General features: G+C 45.2%; 1 non-coding gene across 1 annotated transcript; it reads left to right on the top strand.

The window, feature by feature from the left end:
• Positions 1-5,787: 5,787 nt before the first annotated feature.
• On the top strand, positions 5,788-5,894 carry LOC132679936 (U6 spliceosomal RNA). The gene has a single exon (XR_009610422.1). It is a non-coding gene; the product is annotated as a U6 spliceosomal RNA (small nuclear RNA).
• The last annotated feature ends 1,503 nt before the right edge of the window (positions 5,895-7,397 follow it).

Below are 7,397 nucleotides of genomic sequence, written 5' to 3'. Positions count from 1 at the left end.
ACTAAGATTTTGAGGGACACCTGGGTGGGTCAGGCAATTCAGTGTCCGACTCTTGATTTCGGCCCAGGTCATGATCCCAGGGTCGTGGGATCGAACCCACACTGGGCTCCGTGGTAAGCGTGGAGCCTGCTTAAGTTTCTCTCTCTGGGGTGCCTGTGTGGCTCAGGTGGTTACACATACGACTTCAGCTCAGGTCATAATCTCATGGTTCATGAGTTCGAGTATCTCACTGGACTCTGTTGACAGTGCAGAGCCTGCCTGGGATTCTCTCTCCCTGCCCCTCCCCCGCTCACTTGCACATGCTCGCTCACTCTCAAAATAAATAAATAAACTTAAAAAATTCTCTCTCTCCCTCTCGGATAATCCCTCTCCCCCATTTGCTCTCTCTCTCTAAAATAAGCTAAGATTTTTGAACCCTAAAAAGCTGAGTTTACATGAGAAACCTACCCAAGCCCAGGGCAGTGGAGATGCTGGGTGATTTACCATGGTTTGTTTGAAGGGAGCTTCCTACTTATTTCGAGGAGCATAGGTCATGTCCAGGAAAACAGCTTAAAGGTTCTGTTGACATTTTCACTCAAAATGGAAAATGAAGGAATGTTGGTGGGCAGTGGAGAGGAAGGGACTTCAGTTATCTACCAACCAGTTCTAGTGGGAAACATGAATGTTTTAACCTGAAAAGAAATTAGAAAAATACATGAGAAGGCCTTAATAGATAGTAAAAGATCCTGAATTTTTATTTTTCCTGTCCCAAACCTCTCACACAAATTCCTGAGTTTCTTAGAGATGGCCACTATATAAATGATCCATCAATTTAGTATTATTTTTATGCAAAATAATATGGTGATAATTGTCGTGTTTTCTTTTTTTGTTAAGAAAAATGTGTGGGTTTTGCTAAGGGGAAGAAATTATCAACATTTTTGGATAAAGACCTAAAGCAAAAATGTTTTAGGGATATTATCTATATCTGACTTCCTTGCTAAGTTCTGAGGACTAAATCCTAGAATAAATGACAGTTAACATCTGCTTAGCTTGAGTAAAGACTGTACTTGGAAGGCTTAATAATCTCTCCCCTTGACTTATTAAAATGCCAAGAATTTATATCAAACTAATTTGCTTAGGCGTGCACTGGGTTTGAGTTTTAGAAAATGTTGCTTTTGTTTGAATGTCACTATGATTGAGTTTAGAAGGAGGTCATGGTTGAATGAATGAGAAGGAAAGAAGAAACGGAGAGGAGGTCCCCAAATCCTGCTTTTTGTCTCACTGTCATAAGATACACACGTACATTTGAAAATTAAAACTATACATGCTATTCACATTGATTCTAATGTCAATGATTGAAAACTTACTGCATCCCCCCCTATTCTTGGGGGTACCTAGTTGGGGAGAAAAGACTGGCACAAAGGAACTAACCCAGAGCAAGACTGTAATTAAACGCTAAGTTGGGTGGTCTGTCACAATGCGGATGATTTCTGTGTGGGCTGTGGTAGTCGGGAAGTCTCTGCAGAGAAATGGGTGTTGTGATTTGATTCGATGAATGGAGAGAATCATGAGCAGGAGAACACAAAAGAAAAAAAAAAAAAACAGACACAGGGAAGACACAGATGTGGTTCAGTGGGAAGGTGGAGCCAGATTCTGACCCCAGGAGAGGACCTTGTTTGGGAGATGGGAGAAATGAGGTTAGATGAGTAAAATGAGACCAGATTACGGTGGTCTTCATGTCCAAGTTAGTGGCTATTGGTACTTCTCCACTCCTTTGTCCAAGAAGGACATCACTGACCACTCCATGTCCTTCTCCATATAGCTCTCCAGGCAGTCACTGACAACTGATCAGCTTTGCTCTGCAAGACGAAATCTATTTTCTATTCTCATCCCAGGCCTGTATCTTTCAACTTGACATAGGAAGTGGGGAGATAATGGGTGAAGAATAGATGAATGAAGAAGACATGAGTCCCCAAACTTCCTGGTTACCACTGTTTTCACCTTTCTTACCCCAATTATGTTTTCAGCTGGAGCTAGGCATGATGGGGAACTATAAATCTAGTTCAGGGGCACCTGGATGGCTCAGTCAGTTGAGTGTGTGACTCTTAATTTCAGCTCAGGTCACGACCTCAAGGTTTGTGGGATCGAGCCCTGAGGTGGGCTCTGTGCTGGCATCATGGAGCCTGCTTGGGATTCTCTCTTTCCCTCTCTCTCTGCCCCTCCCCTGATTGTTCTCTCTCTCTCTCTCTCTCTCTCTCTCTCTCTCTCTCTCCCTCTCCCTCTCCCTCTCCCTCTCTCTCTCTCTCCCCTTTCCTTCCTCCCTCCCTCCCTCTCAAAATAAATAAAGAAACACTAAAAAATTAAGAGATCCAGTTCAGCCACTAACTTCCCTTGTCTGTGCCTCATTTTCCTCATCTGGAAAATGAAAGGATTTGAATGGATAATGGGATAAGATCTGTTCTGACATTGAGTTTTTAGAATCCCACAGATGCCAACAGAAAGTCAGCCTACTGAGCCTTGCGTGGGGCACCTCTGGGGAGCAGCTGGAGGGCAGTGCAAACCAGGCAAGCCGCGGAGGGGAAGAGGAAGCTGAGGTTCTGGCTAACCCACACACTAAATTAATAGCTTCTGGATAACTGAGAGTTGCTATCATTAGACACTGTTTGTATTAGATGATCCATATGGTACAGAAGGTGGCTTAGGCGCCTTGAGGTCTCTCAGTAGGAAGCTGATGAAAAACCACATCTGGAAAGAGATTTCTCTAAGGATCAAGACTAGTGGAAAAAATTTTGTATATCGTTGTTTGCTTCCCTCTTGAGCACCATGGCTGATCCCCAGCTTCATGTGGCCAGTTTGGCAGACGTCCCTACCCAAAGGGACTTCGCAACAAAGAAACCTTTTTCGCTAATGATGTCCCCTGCTTCCCTGTTTTCCAGCTTCTTTGGCCTCGGAGGGATGCATTTGGTAGACAGGAGACGTGGCAGGACGTGGTCACAGCTCCATGCAAGAGGGCAGGAAAATGTTCATGCTTGGAACTGCACACTCTGCACACTCCGTATCCATGGGGCAGGCTTGGGGTTATTACCCCATTTGCTATCTCAGTATCGAGATCAGTTGTTGGGAGCCAGCTTGCCAGTGGCCTGGGTTAAACTTCAAGAATGCAGATAAGGCTGAGAGGCTCGGAGCCATGGTATTTGGATGTCTAGCTAGGCATTTTGCAGGCCTGGCTTGGCTTAATTTATTAATTTGTTAGTATTCAGGCAGGACCATGGCAAGGTTCTGTGCTTACCTCTTGAAATGTGCCTTTTTCTCAAGCTCCCTACATGTGCATTCAGGGGCTAAGTATGTGAGGCCCTCCCTGTCTGAGGAATTCAACATGACAGGAATGATGTCTGTCTTTCAGTTGGGCAGTTTTTTTAAAAAACCCTTTGACTAATGCTTAATAAAATAAACATCCTTTGTCTACTTTCACTTTTATTTTTTTTAAGTTTATTTATTTATTTTGAGAGAGAGAGAGAGAGCGAGAGGGAGAGAGACAGAGCATGTGTGAGCAGAGGAGGGGCAGAGAAAGTGGGAGAGAGAAAATTCTAAACAGGCTCTGTGCTGACAGCGACTCAGGGCCTGATCCCACAAACCTCGAGGTCATCACTTGAGCCAAGATCAAGAGTCGAAAGCTCAACTGATTGAGCTACCCAGGCACCCCTACTTTCACTTTTAAAATTCATCTTGGCTAGAGGTGGTAACAATAACGGGGGAAACCATTCCTTACTGACATTGCTTTTTAAGTCTAGGATGCCCAGGGGTCTCTGACCAGAAAGGAAGAGTGTGATTTAAAAGGAGCTGACCTTGGGGTGCCTGGGTGGCTTAGTCAGTTAAGCATCTGAGGTCAGCTCAGGTCATGATCTCGCAGTTCGTGAGTTCGAGCCCCATATCAGGCTCTGCAATGACAGTGCAGAGCCTGCTTGGGATTTTCTCTCTCTCTCTCTCTCTCTTTTCCCCCACTTATGCCTTCTCTCTCTCTCTCAGAATGAATGAATGAGTGAATGAGCTAAACTTGTTTGTCTCCCTCTCGAGTTGGGTTTTTTTTTACATCCATTCCATCCATTAATCAATTCCTTTCCTTCTGTCCACCTGTCTGTCTATCTATCCATCCATTTATGTATCTATCCATCCATTTACTCATTCAGTTGTTTAACAAACATTGCCTGTGCTCAGCACTGAGTTTGCCGTGGTGAACGAGACAGACCCAACTTCGGCCTCCATCTCCACTAGCACAGGGCCCGTGTCTTTTGGGGGAGGTTCTGTATTGGTGGGTACTCCTGAAGGTGCTGGGCTGCAGGCATAGCTGGTTCTCAGTGTGCGTGCACACTGCTTGCTGCACAGTCTCTGATCTTTCAAAAACCAAGGAAAGTTTTCTTGTGGCCATGGGGGTTTTGACTCTATCTTCAGGATTTGTGTATTGAAGTTGGGAAAGAGAAGAATGAACACAGTCGGAGTCTTGTTGGCCCTGCTGTCTTCCAGTGTGGTGGAGAGAGGCTTCGGTTTGGAGCTGTCCAGCTGGGCACTCACTCTGACCTGCCCAAGCCCAAGTTTCTCCTTCTCTCCTTCAACTGCAGATGATAATATTTATTCTATCATGTTGTCATTGTGAGGATTGCATGAGATAAAGTGCACTGGGTGCTTGGCAGAGGGCCTGCCATATTATACGTATTATAAGTTCCTCCTTATTTCCTCCCCTGAAACAGGAGCTTTTACTCTTATTTAACCTCTTATGTAAGCTCTCAGGAGCTTTTCTCTTCATTGCTACTGAAACAGAGCTCTTTTGCTTCCGTAAGGGTTGCTAGTGGCTGTCAGTCACTAAGATTTGGGCCTTCTGCATTTTACATTTCTGAGCAAATCTTGGGTTCCTTACCAGGCTTTCACGTAATAACAGGCAATCAAAGCAGGGTTTTAAGCAAATTACCTTAAGTAATGATTATCTTTCACACAAGAACTTACAGACAGGACCCAGTTATTCTGTAATGCACATTCGCATTCTCTGTCGGTGCGTGTGGGGGTGTGTGGAGGGTGTATTTCTGGGTATAAATATGATTCGGTTCCCCTTAAAATTTTACCTAAAATAGCACTGAATTATATCTGAATAGTTGAAAGTAGTATGAGTTCTGAGTACAAGAAGGGGGAAAGACAAGGGAGGAATAGAAAAGTTTTCTCTCCTTGTAGACCCATGAACGACACAGCTCTGTAAGACAACAGGGAGGGCTTCCTGGAAGCAGAGGAGAGCCAGTGGCCTGTGTCTGCTATGCAGAACAGAAGCAGGTGTGGCCTGCCTCCGGCTGAGTGGTTTATGCTGCCCCAGGGCCTGGTTTTCGTCTCTGCCGTGGGATAGCATCTCCTCTGGGAGGCAGACATGCCACCCCACAGGGCATGTCGGCATTTGGGACCCCTTCCCCACCTGCACAAATTTGAGGGACAATATGAGATGGTCTTCATTTTGTGAGAAGCTCAAGGTCCCCAGAGGTAGACCAGCTGAAATGTGAGCCTGTGTGTGGCTCCCCATGGGCCCCAAACTGGGCAGTGCCCTGAGCCAACCTTCTTCTGTCAGCTCAGCAGTGGCCTCCTTGACCTGCTTCTATTTTTTCCCTTTTCCCTTGTTTCCTCCAAGTCCTCAAAACCCCTCTGGGTCCTTCCCACAGTGTGACTATATTAGTTTCCCATGGCTACCATAGCAGATTACCCCCAAGTCAGTGGATTAAAACGGCACACATATTCTAGTTCACAGTTTCCATGGGTCAAGAGGCTGGCATGGCTATGCTTGCTTCGGCAGCACATGTACTAAAATTGGAACGATACACAGAAGATTAGCATGGTCCCTGTGCAAGGGTGACACGTAAATTTGTGAAGGAAGCTGGGCATGGCCGAATTGGGCTTTCTGCTTGGGGTCTCACAACCCTGCAATCAGGACACTGACTGGGCTATATTTTCATCTGAATGCTTGACTAGGAAAGAATCCACTTCTAAGTTCATTCAAGTTGTTGGGGCAGAATTCATTTCGTTGCAGCCGTAGAACTGAGGGACCCGGGTTCTTGCTGGCTGTCAGAGGGAGGGCATTCTCAACTCCTAGACAAGGATGCCTGCGATCCCTCCACATGGCCACTTACTCCATTGGGCCAGCAAGGAGAATCTCCAGCCATAGACTCCATTAGCAAGACGGTCTTTTATAAAATAACATAGTCATGGGAGTGATATCCATCACCTCTGCCATATTCTACTGGTTGGAAGCAAGTCACAGGTCCTGCCCCCGCTCAAAGGGAAGGGATTATACAGGTACGAACACTGCGGGTTGGAGGTCGTGGGAGCCACCTTAAAGTCTGCCACCACTGTGGACTCCCTTTTTTCATTTTTCAGGAAGTATTTTAATGGCAGAGAACAGCTGTAAGCTCTCAGCCACTGCATCAAACCTAGCCCCTTCTAGATGGACTCCTCACCTATTCCTGGCCTCTCTTCTGCAAGACCTGGTCCTCAGGCTCAAGGTCATCCACAGACCGTCTCAGCCGCCATCTTCCTTCCAGTCACCTGCACCCAAGACCTCTGATGCAGCCTTCAAGTGTCTCCCTTTCTCCCTCAGTCTCACAGTTACTTCCAAGTCCTGTCACTATCAATTCCTAATTGTCTCTCCAATAAATCTGCTCTCTTTTCTCTTCATTGCTACTGAGACCAGCTTAGTCTAACTGTTCCTTATCTTCCATTAGAACTAGTACAGTAACCCCCAGCCAACTTCTCCTCCTCACTGTCACCCCCTCAAACGTTTTCTCATATCCCTACCACCATCTCCCTTCCACACTCTTCCTTCTAGCAAATCCAGAACATGAATTGTTTTCCTTCTGCACCAGGCTTTGCTCACCTTGCTCTGTTTCTCCACACTACTCTTCCCCCACCCAATCCCTACCATTTTACCCGTGCAGAAAATCACTCATCCATCAAAATCTAGCCAGGATCCTGGCAAGCTTTTCCTGACTACAGACAAAATAATTTATTCCCCTAATTCCGTCTTTTGATTTAGTTCTGCTTATTTTTTTGTGTTTTTCTTTTTCTTTTGTTTTATATTCACATAACTAAATGCACCGTGCCTTGCATTTTTGGGGTGTTGACTGCTCTCTGCACCAATGCTTGAGGAAAGAAAGTGTCACTTCTTTATCTTTATCTTCAAGGCATCAAACACAGCAATCCAATGGAGTTATCAATAAGTATTGTTGAACTGAATTAGTATTTCCAAAATTATTTGGCTAGCTTGGGAAATTTGTTAAATCCTGCATAATATAGTGACTTTTAAATTTCTTTCTTTAAGTTTATGTATTTATTTTGAGAGAGACAGAGACAGCACAAGTGGGGGAGGGGGAGAGAGAGAGGGAGAGAGAATC

This window comes from Panthera onca, chromosome A2 (genome assembly GCF_046562875.1).
Source record: "Panthera onca isolate mPanOnc1 chromosome A2, mPanOnc1 haplotype 2, whole genome shotgun sequence".
Taxonomy (NCBI): Eukaryota; Metazoa; Chordata; class Mammalia; order Carnivora; family Felidae; genus Panthera; species Panthera onca.
The sequence above is the reverse complement of the archived record's forward strand: the minus strand, read 5'-3'. Positions and strand labels throughout refer to the sequence as shown.